The sequence below is a fragment of the Lissotriton vulgaris genome, chromosome 10, assembly GCF_964263255.1.
Source record: "Lissotriton vulgaris chromosome 10, aLisVul1.2, whole genome shotgun sequence".
In the NCBI taxonomy this organism is placed as follows: domain Eukaryota; kingdom Metazoa; phylum Chordata; class Amphibia; order Caudata; family Salamandridae; genus Lissotriton; species Lissotriton vulgaris.
The window spans coordinates 1,140,237,679-1,140,252,021 of record NC_141698.1 but is presented as its reverse complement, the minus strand read 5'-3'; the positions used below and the strand labels follow the sequence as shown (position 1 = coordinate 1,140,252,021).

Here is a 14,343-nt window from a genome sequence, read left to right as displayed (position 1 = left end):
TGGAGGCATCTGAGTCAAGTAGATATCCACTACAGATAAGCACAGACCCTTCTGTAACCACACAGTTAAGGCATCTCTTTGTCTTGTAGGTATCCACTATAACCTCCAGCCCTCCTTGGGTCCCTCTCCTTCACTGGTGGAGGTGGTGAGGGATTCAATTTGCATCAATCCCATTGGATTCGAAGCACACATTTGAGTCGATCGTGACACACAGAGACCTTTCTAGAAGATGCAAGAGCAACGTTTTGTTAACAAAAGGAGCGTTTGTTAACTGTTTGGAATACAGATGGTCACTTAGAACCAGAGGACTAGTAAATAAATCCACATATTGGCCATCCAGTTGACTATTCAAACTGTTTCACCTTCTTGCTTGTTGACACCCAGGCTGCCACATGAAGAGCTCTACTGAAAAGAGATATTAGATTAACAATATCTTATGACTGCGCCTCTGCGCACATCTGGGACGTCCATTTGCCATCATGTGTTGCCTCAGTCGCAGCCCTCTCTATTGAATTGGATAAAGCTTCACTCCAGCCCTGTGACGCTGCATCCATATGCACCAATCAGCACGGCATCCTTGACCTTAGGTTCTCCCACGGTTCTATCGAGTGCGTTGAAGGCAGTGGTAAAGCCATCAAACATAGCGACGATGAGGGCGGGGGAACACGAATGGTAAAAAACAGTGCTTAAAAGCCTCCTCATTCTGAGCATTGTAGACAATGCCCGGGGCAACAACACGCGTGTGCCATTCTCAAGGCACGCTAGGATGTCTGACGCCTGGGTGCCGGACCCGCCAACAACACACGTGCGCCATTCTCATCACATGCTAGGATGTCTGACACCTGGGTGCCGGGCCCTCCAACAACACGTGTGTTCCATTCTCAATACACGCTAGGATGTCTGACACCTGGGCGCCGGACCCTCCAACAACACGCGTGTGCCATTTTCAAGGCACGCTAGGATGTCTGACACCTGGGCGCCGGACCCTCCAACAACACGCGTGTGCCATTCTCAAGACACGCTGGGATGTCTGACACCTGGGCGCCTGACCCGCCAACAACACGCGTGTGCCATTCTCAAGGGCACACTACGATGTCTGACACATGGGCGCCAGACCCTCCAACAACACGCGTGTGCCATTCTCAAGGCACGCTAGGATGTCTGACACCTGGGCGCCTGACCCGCCAACAACACGCGTGTGCCATTCTCAAGGCACGCTAGGATGTCTGATACCTAGGAGTCGCACCCTCCAACAACACGCGTGCGCCATTCTCAAGGCATGCCAAAGACCTGGGCACATTTGTCTGTACACCTGGGCGCCGAACCCTCCAACAACATGCATGAGCCATTCTCAAGGCACGCTATGATGTCTGACACCTGGGCACCGGACCCTCCAACAACATGCATGCGCCATTCTCAAGGCACGCTATGATGTCACACACAGTCTGCAGAACCTCCTTTGGAGCAAATTCAATGATCTGAGCCAGCACTCCTGGGTCAGTTTTTAAAAATCAAGACATCAGTGACTACAAAGCCTCAGGCTCTTGGCTCTTTAAACAGAGATAGGGCTGTGGTCTACACCCCCAGGGGCGTGGCTCCATATGAGGTGTTAGGGGAGTTTGAAGGAAAGAGTTGAGTTTACAAGTGCTTTCAGTCGGGTATGGTGAGTTGTATATTGCATTTAACCTGGGAGTTTTGCATACACACAGACAAAAAGACACACACTCTCTCTCGTCTCTCTTTTGAAGGTCTTACAAATATTGGTTAGATTGAAAAACATTGTGGTTACGTGCTCCTAACTATATGCCCTGTCCCTTGAGCCCTCCTCAGACCCTGCTTTTCATATACTGCATTTTGAAATGAAATACCAGTATTTGTAAAGCACGCAGCTACTTCAGGCGAGGTGTCCCGGCGCAGGGGGCCCTCGGGAACATTAAGCAAGCTATTGCCCAGAGTCACATGGTGCGGAGCTAACCTGCAGCCGGAGCCGGGGATCGAACCCTGTGGTCTCGGATCAGGCACCCTGGCCGCTTCCCAACACCATTTTCACCAGGTATACCAGCATAGTTGTTGGGAAACTGAAGTTCATCTCCCCCTAACCTTACTGACCAAGCTACGCCCCTGCACACCCCCTGCAGTCTCCGGGTGGTAATGGTGTGGACCGGGCCTGTTGCCCAGAGATGGGGACCCACTGGACGCTGGAGCCAGGCTCGAGCCATATTTTTTGCTGTGGCTCGGCTCGAGGTACTTTTGGAGCCGTGAGCCCAAAATAAGCTGAGGTTTGATGAGAGACAATGTGGCATAGCGGCTACAGCTGCCGAACACGTACCATGAGTAACCCTGGTTTGAACTCTGGCCTTGGCTTTGAATGCTGTGAATCCTGCCAAATCGGCCTCTCCTGGACTTCTTTACTTTTCTTTTGTCCTGGCCGCCATTGTGCTGCTGTTCGCTGCCGCTTTTCTCTGGACTCTGACCCACCACCTTGTTCATTCACTCTTCCTTTAACCCTTTTCTCTAGTTTCCCCCTTGACGATCTGTGTTGGACTTGGCCCTTCTGGCAGGTTCACCTCTGAACTTTTTGCTTTTAATTGTGACCTGGTGTTAGTGATTTTTGGCTTCTGCGCACTTTACCACTGCGTCCCAGAGTAAAGTGCGTGCGTGTAGTGAGGCTGGCCTGCCCTCCCATAGGAATGCATGGGGAATGTATGTGTCCATGTTACTTCCAGATGTGTGGGGAGGGCAGGGACGAGTTTGGTATGTGCTGACTCCCATTTCTAACATTGGTGGCAGCAGAAGGGATCCGGATTTGTGTTTGCGCAGTACCACAGCGACAACTGGCTCAACTACAAAACTCTACATTTTAGATAGTCACATAGAAGGGGATTATTGTTTTTAAGTTTATGCTAAAAGTAATTTCTTGGGAAATTTGTTTCTTGTGCACTGTGAGTTAGGTGTCACCAGCTCTGGGTGGTTTCTATCCCCTAAGTGCAGTGTGAGTTTTTCTGGTTTCACCAAATGGTGGGATCCAGTGGTAGCAGCGTCAGTGTGTCCAGTATATTTGTTCCCTGCTCGCTCCCAGAGTATGGTACATGTGTCACGTGTGGTCAGGTTGAGATATCAGGGGCGGTAGAAACTACCTTACCAGTCTGAGGGGGGGTTGTGTGTGGATGAATGGTGTGTGGCACTAGACAAGTGAGTGTGAGTTCTCTGGGATAGGGAGCTTGAAGAATACTTTGTGAATTGTGTAATCTTGCTTCAGCTTAGACAGTTAAGTCCCCTGTATTGCACGTGTCGGCGAGCATCCTGCCAAGATGGAGTCTGCTTTTAATGTCTGGGGTCTGTTTATGCATGAGTTGGTAGAGTTTTGCGAAGAGAGAGACATCGTAGTGAATGAGTCAGACACCCAGTCCCAACTTAGGGAAAACCTAACCCAATGGCAGAAGGATGACTGGGAACGTGAGCACAGTGAGGAGAGGGCCCGGGTCTCACACCATGAGGGTGGTGGGTCTGAGGGGAGCCCTGAAGAGACTGAAGCGGAGGGAGAAAAAAAATGACAGTACATGGGCGCCAGCAGATAGTGAAGACCCCATAGTTAGGGAGTCCCTTGCTGGGTGCAGTGTATGGGGCAGTGCCCCATGCCTTTCCCTTTCCCTGTCCCCAGAGGAGTGGGAAGATAGGAGGAAAGAAAGGGAGCACCAGCTGGCTTTAGAAAAGCTCACGTTAGGGCATGCCCAGGCGATGGCGCAGCTGGGTGTTAAGAAGCAACAGCTAGAGACTGAGAGGGTCTTAGCGCAGGAGAGGATAGAGGAGGCTGAGAGGGCCTTCACCAGAGAGAAATTAGCTCTGGAGTACCAGGGAGGGTTGAGTCCAGTGGTGGCAGCTATATAGACTTCAGTGCAGGAAGTCCCAGTTCCCCGAGTCTGGTACCTGTTTCCCAAGAGGAGGAGGATAGGTTGAAATTCAGGGGCATTAGGAAACTGTCTCACCAGTCTTGGGAGGAGTTTGTGGATGAATGTGAGGATGCCCTTTTTGATTGGATAAGAGTTCCCGCGGAATCTGATTTTGACAAACTTTGTGATCTGGTTCTCAAAGAACACCTGCTCAGTTGTTGTTCACCAGGGTTGCGCCAACACCTGTTGGGGTGTGGATTGTCTGAGGCATTTGAGCTTGAAGATAAAGCAGGCCGCTTGGAAAGTACCAGAGGTTCTGCAGAGTCATTAGTGAGTGAGTCCAAAAGTAGTGGTTCAGCTATCTTCCAGCCAAGCATGGTGGAAGAGGTTCAGAGTAGCCCAGCTAGGTCCCAGAGTAGCGAGAGGGGTGCAGGGGCTTACTACCTGTCTCAGTGGAGCGGGAGTGAGTATGTGACCGAGAGTCCCCAGATGCCCAAAGCCCTGTCTCAGAACCTGGGTGGTTTCTTAAGGGAACACCAGGTTGGGGACCTAGGCTGTCCTGTTAGTCCATTTGAGGAAGATAACCTAGTATTTCGAGGACCTGGAGCATCTGTAAATAGAGCTCCAGTGGTTTTAGTGTCTGGCAGTACTACTCCAGTTGGGAGGGCACAGGAGTCCGAAGTGAGGAGTGAATGGGGGATGTGTTCCCCAGTGGAAGAACCAGTGGGTCAGGGACTACCCAGTTGGGCTAAGTTCCCGTGTAGTGACCATGGTGACACCATGTCTGTTCTGGGAGATCTTCCCGCACTGTCAGGTGGACAGGGGACGGGATATCTGCAAAAGACAGACGGTCACACAACATATTAGTCATGTGTTACCCTCAGGGGGATGGTGTGTAGGTCCCAAGAAGTCCTGGAGTGCCAGGCATGTATTCCGCCAGAGGTTTTAGACCAAAGGTTGGGAGGCCAGGTTCAGGATCCGCCTGACCTGAAGGGTAGGACGTCTGTAACCAGCGTCCTGACCGGTTCATCTTCCAGGGGCACCGCTCCAGTTGGGAGGGTGCAGAACTCTGGAAGGGGGTGCAGAGGGTGGGAGAGCCCTGTCTGACCCCGGTGCAACCTGAGGGGTTAAACCCTAGGTTGGTAGAATGGCGTTCTAAGGGTACCCCTCGCAGGAGGAGAAGGAACCCTAGAAGGAGAGGTAGAGGGAGGAGAGCCTTCCCCGCGACTCCTGGTCCGCCTGAAGATGTAGACCCTCGGCTGGAGAACCAGTGGCAGTCTAGCCCTGTCCTACAGACAGGAAGAATGGAGAATGGCTACTATGTACCAGGGGTTACTTCCCCCCACTCTGTGAATAGGCAAGGACCAGTGGCATCTGGGTGGCCTAGGGCCTGGTCCGTTTTTTTAGTAGCCCCATGGGTTCACTGTTCAGAAAAGGGGGTGGTGATGGACAGAGTATCTGAATTAAGCAGAACACTCCTACCCAGTCCAAAGATCAGGGCTTGATCCATCACCGTTTTTTAGCTCACTGCACCATCCCAGCTCAGAACGGGTTCACTGTGGCGTAGAACAGGAGGGTGTCCCTGCAGTTACGGACCTGCGTCCGTGTTCTATCGCCCCAAGCAGGGAAGCCCATCATGTAGTGAGGTTGGCCTGCCCTCCCATACGAATGCATGGGGAATGTATGTGTCCATGTTAGTTCCTGATGATTGGTATGTGCAGACTCGTGCTGCACAGTGATGTGTGCGGCGTTGATGTGTCTAGTGTGGAAGTGCCACTTCTAGAAGTTGGCCTGTCTGTGCAAATTATGTGAATTGGCTGTCTGGCTTGTGATTAGCTGGAGCTGGCTGGTGAGCCTGGCTCCAGGAGTCAGGATGGGTCTGCGCCGGTGGTGAGTGGAGAGATCTGCATGATTAATGTGAGGGAGGAGTGCACCTGGGACCTGAATAGGGCTGGGTTTTCTCTACACAATGCTGGCTCCGCCCCCTGTGGTGCCACTGATGACCCTAGCCTGACTAGTGAATGGAAAGGGTGGCTGAGCACAACAGAATGCTTCAGAACCAGCTGCGACTGGTTTTTCCCTTCACCCTGAAGCCTAAACAAAGGGATTTGGTGTATAAAAGAGGGGCTGTGACCACATGTAAATGTTCTTGCTGATCCTAACTAGGAGGGGGCCTGCTGCTGCTACTGGGCGCCAGGAGGACTGCCACTGGGGACTGCCTCCCTGCCTGGAGGGCCCTGTGAGCTGGCCCCTGGGCCCAGCCTTTGCCCCCCCGCCTTCTCTTCTTTTTGGACCTTGTCCCTGGACCTGGAGGGACTTGGGTGGCCTGTCAGTGCCTGGGGAGTGCTGGCCCCCCTCAAAATAGTGTGTTGCGCCGCTGGTGCAGTGATCCCTTCCTAGAGCAATTCCCCGGATCCCTCTTTTTGGCTGATTTTCAAGGCAGGTACCCACCCTGCTTATTGGACTACTTTGTTTGTGCCTTAATACGGGTGCCCACCCGCGATCCTGCCGAGTTTGCCCCCCCTGACGGGTGCACACCCGCCAGGGATTTCATATTTAACCGTAACGGGAGCCTACCCCGTGTTGTGCCGCCAAGGAGTGTGCTCTGAAGGCCACTGCGCTGCCCACGGCGACCCAGAAGTACTTTCACCCGAAACCGGAAGTTGACGGGAGCCCACCCCGCTATGATGTTAGAAGGAGAAGTGCCAGCGAGGCTCTCCCGAGGGAGAGAGCCCCGCCCGCGGCCGACCGGAGAAACCCAGCTGTCCTGCCCGCAGCAGAGAGGAGACGCCGCCGAGAGGAGACGCCACCTCCCAACAGCTGGTGAGTGTGGGGCGACCCCGGGGTCGCTCCTCAGCTCCGGGTGGCATTTTTCTCTGAGTTCTGGGCCAAAGAGGCTCCTGGGGGCATTTCGCTGTTTTGAATCCCCCAAGCGGGGCTCCAACGATCCTGGGCACCAGTGCATTCAGAGCCCCCGAGGGGCTCCGGGGGCCATTATTGTTCAAGGGGGCATCAGGACACATTGCCGGTGCCCGCCCCCTCCTGCTAAAGTGCTACCTTTGTCTTATTTTAGAGCCTGTGAGGCTCAACGGACTTCGGGGGCATTATTTTGTTGCAGAGCCCACGAGAGGGCTCCAGGAGCCATTGCATTTGTTTATTTTGAGCCCGTCGAGGCTCCAACAACCCCGGGGGCATTATTTTCCCACGTCCCCAGAGATTAGGACTCCAACGAAGGCACACAGTTGATGAAAGCCCACGAGAGGCTCCTGGGCATTGTTTATTTAGAGCCTGTCGGGCTCCAACGTGTGGGGCATTTAGTATTTAGACCCCACGAGGCTCCAGCCCGCATCTTAGTATTCAGAACCCATGAGGTTCCCGGGGCCACAGTTGTTTTAGGGTCACAGAGCCTGCAAGGCTCACACGTGGTTTTGGCCCTATTGTTTCCTCAAGGCCCCAGAAGAGAGCCAGGAGGCACGCAAATACCAGGCTCAGTTCCAGCTGCCCAGCACTCAGTGAGCAGCTGCTCCGTTTATGAACCTTTGCGCAATCTTCTGTTGGCTGCCTGCGCAGCCTGCCCTGACATTGTGGACACAGGGCGTTTCAGCCCCTGTGAGGCCAGTTGGCCTGGGGGACAGTTCATGTGTTGTGCCCTTGTGTGGGGTACGTGTTCATGCCCTATGTGATATTTTGTGCTAAATGTGATTTATGCGCTATTGCTTTGGGTGTTAGGAAATGTACTGTGTGTAACATGTTTTGCGCACCCTGTGTTCTGACACCTCTGAATGTGTTTTTATGCATCATGTGTGAAGTTTCTGGCCTATACCCCTAAATGTATTTTTATGCTTAGGTAGTTGTTTTTCCAGTATAGTTATACTAGTGAGTTCATGGTTCCCTGCGTGATATTTTCCTAAGGTGGTTAGGGTTACATAGGTGGTACTTACCTTTTACCAGTGGTTACTGGTTGTGTGCTACATTTTGCTATTTAGTGCTACAGTTGTTCTATGTTCTAAGCGCTATTCCTACAAGTATCCTAGTTCTAAAAGTGCTTATTCCTGACAGTGGTCCATGTGGCTCTGTCCCATGTACATAATCCCCTGTAAATTCTGCCCATGCCTATGGCACATTGTAAAGTGTGTGTTTCTTATCTAATGTGTTTGGTATAATACAAAGGCTATTTTTACATATAACCTTGTGTGGAGTTCCTTTTGTCGGGGGCCTGGGATGTTGTTGCTGGTGGGTGCGTGCGCAAATACTTAACTTACATTGCCCCCGGGATAAGTCTTACTGCTTGTGTCACGTTACCTAGATTGTGAGCAGGGGTTATCTTTGGCGGGTAACTCCCTTGCCCTGACTAGAGTGGTGGTTTCTGCCTGGCTTTGGCGCAAGCCTTAGCCAACCGGAAATCCCATTTCGAACAATCCTCAAATGTTTCTTCCCTTTTCTGATTTGCCTTTTCTCCATACCCTTGTATCCCTCCCACCCTCCCTTGGTGCTGTGACTGCATCCCCCTCCGACCCCACTTAATGGAACTCTGTTCTTCTGTTTTTCCTTTGGGTCTTGACCTGAGAAAATCCACTTTGTGTATATATGTATATAGAGATAACTCAAATCACTAGTATATGCAGTCGACCTTTGTACTATCTGCCATTCATATGTGACTCTTAGAGTATATCCATTCGTATCCCTTCCTTATGTATATAGAGATAACTAATCAGTAGTATATGCAGTAGACCTTTGTACTCTCTACCATTCCTATGTGACTCTTATAGTATATCCATTTGTATCCCTTCCTTATATATATAGAGATAACTAATCACTAGTATATGCAGTAGACCTTTGTACTCTCTACCATTCCTATGTGACTCTTAGAGTATATCCATTTATATCCCTTCCTTATGTATATAGAGATAACTCTAATCACTAGTATATGCAGCAGACCTTTGTACTCTCTACCATTCCTATGTGACTCTTAGAGTATATCCATTCGTATCCCTTCCCTTTGTATATAGAGATAACTCTAATCACTAGTATGTGCAGTAGACCTTTGTACTCTCTACCATTCCTATGTGACTCTTAGAGTATATCCATTCGTACACCTTCCCTTTGTATATAGAGATACCTCTAATCACTAGTATATGCAGAAGTCCTTTGTACTCTACCATTCCTAGTGACTCTTAGAGTATATCCATTCGTACCCTTTCCCTTTGTATATAGAGATACCTCTAATCACTAGTATATGCAGTAGACCTTTGTGCTCTCTACCATTCCTTTGTGACTCTTAGAGTATATCTATTAGTATCCCTTACCTATGTATATAGAGATAACTCTAATCACTAGTATATGCAGTAGACCTTTGTACTCTCTGTCATTCCTATGTGACTCTTAGAGTATATCCATGTGTATCCCTTCCCTTTGTATATAGAGATACCTCTAATCACTAGTATATGCAGTAGACCTTTGTATATCTACCATTCCTATGTGACTCTTAGAGTATATCCATTTGTATCCCTTCCCTATGTATATAGAGATAACTCTAATCACTAGTATGAATGAATGAATTAAAGTGAATTTATAACAGCGCGATTGCTGCCCTGAGGCGTCCAAGCGCTAAAAAGGAACCAGTGAAGGATGAAGAGGTTGAGAACCAGAAGAAGAGGGAAAAACTGAGTTAAGTTAAACAGAATTAAATAGGTGTGTTTTTAATTGTTTACGGAAGAAACGAGATCAGGATTGGATCTCAGGTGAAACGGGAGGGAGTTCCAGATCTTGGCGGCGTTGAAGGCGTACGTCCTTCCGCCAGTTCTAGACCTTTTGACTCTGGGGACTGCTGCCATGAAGGCCTGACTAGAGCGCAGATTTCAACCTGGGTGATACTGGCTTACTAGATCACGGGTGATTGGAGGACCCGAATCCCAGAAAGCCTGGTGGGCAATACACATTGCTTTAAAAAAGACTCTCTTACGCACTGGGAGCCAGTGAAGATTGGTCAGAGCCGCCTTTACTGACAATCTGCGAGGAATCTGCAGCAGAGTACGCGCTGCACAGTTTTGTACCAGCTGTAGTCTCTTTAAGGTGTACTCTGGTGCACCCAGATATAGGACGTTGTTGGAGTCCAGCCGTGGTTGTATCAGGCCCTGTATGGCTATCTGCTTTGCCTCCATTGGGAGCAAAGGAAGAACTTTCTTCAGTGTCCTGAGTATTCCAAAGCAGGTGGCTGAAAGCTTTGTGGCCTGGGTGTTGAGTGAGAGACTCCTGTCCAGCCATACCCCTAGGCTTTTGATGTTATCCTTCGGGCCGGGGGGGGGGGGGACCTAGACAGGGGGGCCACAATGAGTTGAAAAATGTGGGGTCGGCAGGGCCCAGGAGTATGAGCTCCGTTTTGTCACCATTAAGTTTTAATGATGACTGAGTCATCCAGGTCTTCACCTCCTCCAGACATTTAGTAAGTCCCCCTGATCGTGATTGAAGAGCCTCCTGCGCTAATGAGACCACCAGCTGGGTATCGTCCGCATAGGATATGATCTTGACTCCATACGGACGAACTACCTCAGCCAGTGGCCTCATATAGATGTTGAAAAGCGCAGGGCTTAATGAGGAACCCTGCGGGACTCCGCACTTCAGGGGAATGCTAGAAGACACTGTCTGTCCATCAAACACTTGGAATGACCTGTTGCTCAAAAAAGATTTTAACCAGAGCCACGCCTTGTCCACAATGCCGACATTCGAAAGACGGTTCAGTAAGGTGGCATGACTGACCGTGTCGAATGCCGCACTGAGATCAAGGAGGATCACTGCCACTGATCCTCCCTGATCAAGGATTTTCCTGGACTCCTCGATGACCATTAGGAGGGCGGATTCTGTTCCATGCTTAGGCCTGAACCCTGTATGGGTGGTATCTAGCAGCTGGTTATCCTCAAGGAAGCTGACCAGCTGGAGATTGACATACCTCTCCACGATCTTACTCACCCAGGGAAGCAGGGAGATCGGACGATAGTTCCCAAAATCCGATGGTTCCAGATTAGGCTTTTTTATCAGCACTCGGACCATCGCCCGTTTCCAAGCAGAAGGGACAATGCCCGAGGCTATGGAGGCATTTAGCAGGTTCCTGATGATCGGTAGGACAGTCTGAAAGACCAGCATCATGGCCTCAGGGGGTGCGGGATCAGATGGAGATCCGGATTTTATTTTCCGAGCCATGGACTCCAATACTTCGAGATCCATGCAAGGAAAGTGACTGAGCAGAGGTGGAGGGGCTGAAGCGTAGTCTAAGGTCTTGATTTTATCCTGAATTAGCGGAGGGGTGGGAGTGAGAGTGCAGGGAAAGGAGGAATATATTTTATTTACTTTTGCTGAAAAAAATCAGCCAAATCATTGCACTGGGAAACAGACTTTTCCTTCAACGCAATTGGCGACGGGAGTTTTGTAAGTTTTTGCAGGGTTTGAAAAATGTCTCTAGGTTTGGATTTTGCAGCTAAGATCTTGTCAGAGAAGTACACTGCTTGGGCGGCTTTTAGTTCCCTTTTATATGCTTTTATCTCCTCTCGATATCGAGTCTTTTCCTCCATGGAGTAGTCTAAGCTCCATTTTCTTTCGATTTGCCGGCATTGGCGCTTTTTGTTCCTAAGTGCCTCCGAAAACCACGGTGCTGTTTTATGGAGGCGTTTTACCGTTGATTTCTTGAGGGGGAGGATGGATTCGAGAGAGTGCAGGATCCAGTTTTCATAGGCCTGGTTGGCCAAACATGGATCCTCGTTGTTAGGGGGAGGTTCTTTCATAAGTAAGTTTTTCCATTCCTCTGTGGGTATCCGTGCCCAGGATCTGGCAAGTCTTATCGATGGTTTTACCGGTCCGGATTTCTGAGTAGACCAAGTAAAGGGCACCAAAAAGTGGTCAGTCCACGGGAGGGGGAGCGGAAACCCAACCACAAGGTCCTCGCAGTTACTGAACACTGGGTCTAACAGGTGACCCTTCACATGGGTCAATGCTTTTACTCGTTGGCTAAGTTGCAACGCAGCCAGGTCATCGGCTAACGTGATAGCCAGAGAATCCAGCGGAGAATCGAAATGAAAATTGAGGTCACCTAACACGGTATCGTTGGCGGAAGTGCTAACGTGTGGCGCCATAATTACTGATAAGAGATTGTGAAATTGTTTAGGGGGACCAGGTGGGCGGTATATCAGTGTGCCCGAAAAGCAATGGTTAGGGGAGAACTCCAGCGAGAAAGCGAGGCTCTCACAGTCTGGGATAGTTTTGGGGATAAGTCTACAGTGATATTGTTCTTTGAATATAATTGCTAACCCTCCACCTCTACCCTCCGAACGATCTTGTCGGATGATTTGAAAGCCCGAGGGGAGGGAGGTTACAACAGCCGGGTCAGAATCGGGTGTCAGCCATGTTTCAGATAGGAATACTGCGTCCGGCGAACGATCTTCTAGTAGAAACGAAATTTCCACCTTATGTTTTGGCAGAGATCTGCAGTTTAATGAAAACATACGGTATTCCTGCTTCGGTGATTTGGTCTGCCACCGGGTAAAAGGGGCGTTGCAATGTGGACAAGTGGTTGGAACGGACGTTGCCTCGTAGGGATGTAGCTCACAGACCGGACCTGAGGACCTCATGCCATGGAGGACCTCCGCACTGTAGGCTATGGGATGTTTTGCATAGGATGTAGGGGAGGTGGCCCCTGACCCGGACTCGGCGCGGACGAGCACAGACGAGCTTGCCTTATGCGCGCCTTTGGCGCGCAATCGTCGCGCCCGCTGCGCTCATCCGCTGCGCTTCCTGTATGGACACATGATTTATAGCTGGCAGGGGGGATGAGATGTGGGCATGGCCTGGCCAGGTGGGCGTGGCCTATGTCCTGGGCAATGGCGGCAGGGAAACAGAAACAAACCCTCGCCAGAGGTAGCTTTTAGCTCAGCTGTCAGAGGCTCGTGAAAGCGCGAGGTGCTCAGGGCAGGTGAGTGCAAGTTTTAAAAGACAAAAACACTTATGTCACTTTAGATTTAAAAGTACACAAAATTTGCTCTACTCCCGGCTCAAGCCTCAGGAGGTTCCGTTTTAATAGATGCAGCGCTTGCAGTCAACGCTCTCTATATGCAGCGGACCTTTGTACTCTCTACCATTCCTATGTGACTCTTAGAGTATATCCATCTGTATCCCTTCCCTTTGTATATAGAGATACCTCTAATCACTAGTATATGCAGTAGACCTTTGTACTCTCTGCCCTTCCTATGTGACTCTTAAGAGTATATCCATTTGTAACTCTTCCTTGAGTGACTCTACTTTTTGTACATTTGCAAGTTTTCTTTTTGTTTGTATCTCTTCCTTGTGTGACTTTACATCTTGTACATTTGGAATGTTTTCTGTTTGTATCTTTTATGTAACGCATGTAATCCTAAATCCTTATTTTTTTATTTCTTATGTAAAGCGCTCTGACACCTTCGGGTAAAGTTCGCGCTATATAAAATCGCTTTAAATAAATAAATAAATAAGTTGTAAAATGCTCTAATATTCGTGGGTAAAGGTCATTCTGAGTAAAATTGCCCCAAAAAGTGGACTCTGCCTATCACCTATGCTCTGCTGTCATCCTCCAAGAATTACTGGAGGAGGCATTAAACCTTTGATGTCAAAAGAGACACCCCCTCTGCTGATAGAATTGCACAGTGTGAAACTGAAGAATCTGGGGTCAGTCCCTGTGTCCCTGCTTTGCCAAACTGTGTGATCTTTGGCAAATCTTACATTTTATCGAGCCTACGTTTTGTTTATTATCACATTTCAGAGCACCTTCAACTATTTGAGTTCAGGATGTGCACGTTAGAAAAACTCTGAGTGTTTGCTTTTAATAACATATAATGTGATAAGAATCTAGTCTACATATAAGGTGCACCTGAGAACTGACGTGTCTCCCAGGGGCAGATAATGAGCCCATTTGCGTCGTTCTTGCGCCATCAATGTGGGGCGAGAGCGGCGCAATTGTAGCCACCTTGAGTAATGAAGCCACGCACGGCCACCTTGAGTAACGTGGCGCCGCGCACGTCGCTGCGTTGCCTTCCTCTGAGCCAGGGAGGCGTGTCTGGGTGTTGCCCCGCAGCAGCCATGGATTTTGACGCTGCCCCAGATTTGCATAACAGGTGAACCTGTGAATGTTCCAAAGAAATGCGCCTTCTCAGGAGAGGCAGCGAGGAGAAATATCTTTATTTCTCCTTGTTTTTCCTTTTTTCCATTTGTGCCGTATTCTGCAGCACACGTAGAAAGAGGCAAAAGCCTCTCAGGGTTCTTTTCTGCAGGAAGATGCGGGCTAAATGCCAAAACGATGCCAGTCAAGCGGAAGGAACAGGAGCGCGCCGTGTTCGATCCATAGTGCGTATTCCTGCCCTTTCCCTGTGATTCAGGGCAGCGCAGCAAGGAGACTCGAGGTGCTGCCTGCACCACTAGGGTCATACATGAACAC

General features: G+C 49.8%; 1 protein-coding gene across 6 annotated transcripts in view; it reads right to left on the bottom strand.

Moving 5' to 3' along the window:
- Positions 1 to 14,343, bottom strand: part of LOC147689474 (protein eva-1 homolog C-like) — a 178,829-nt gene that overhangs the window by 77,886 nt on the left and 86,600 nt on the right. The gene's annotated exons all lie outside the window — the stretch shown is intronic.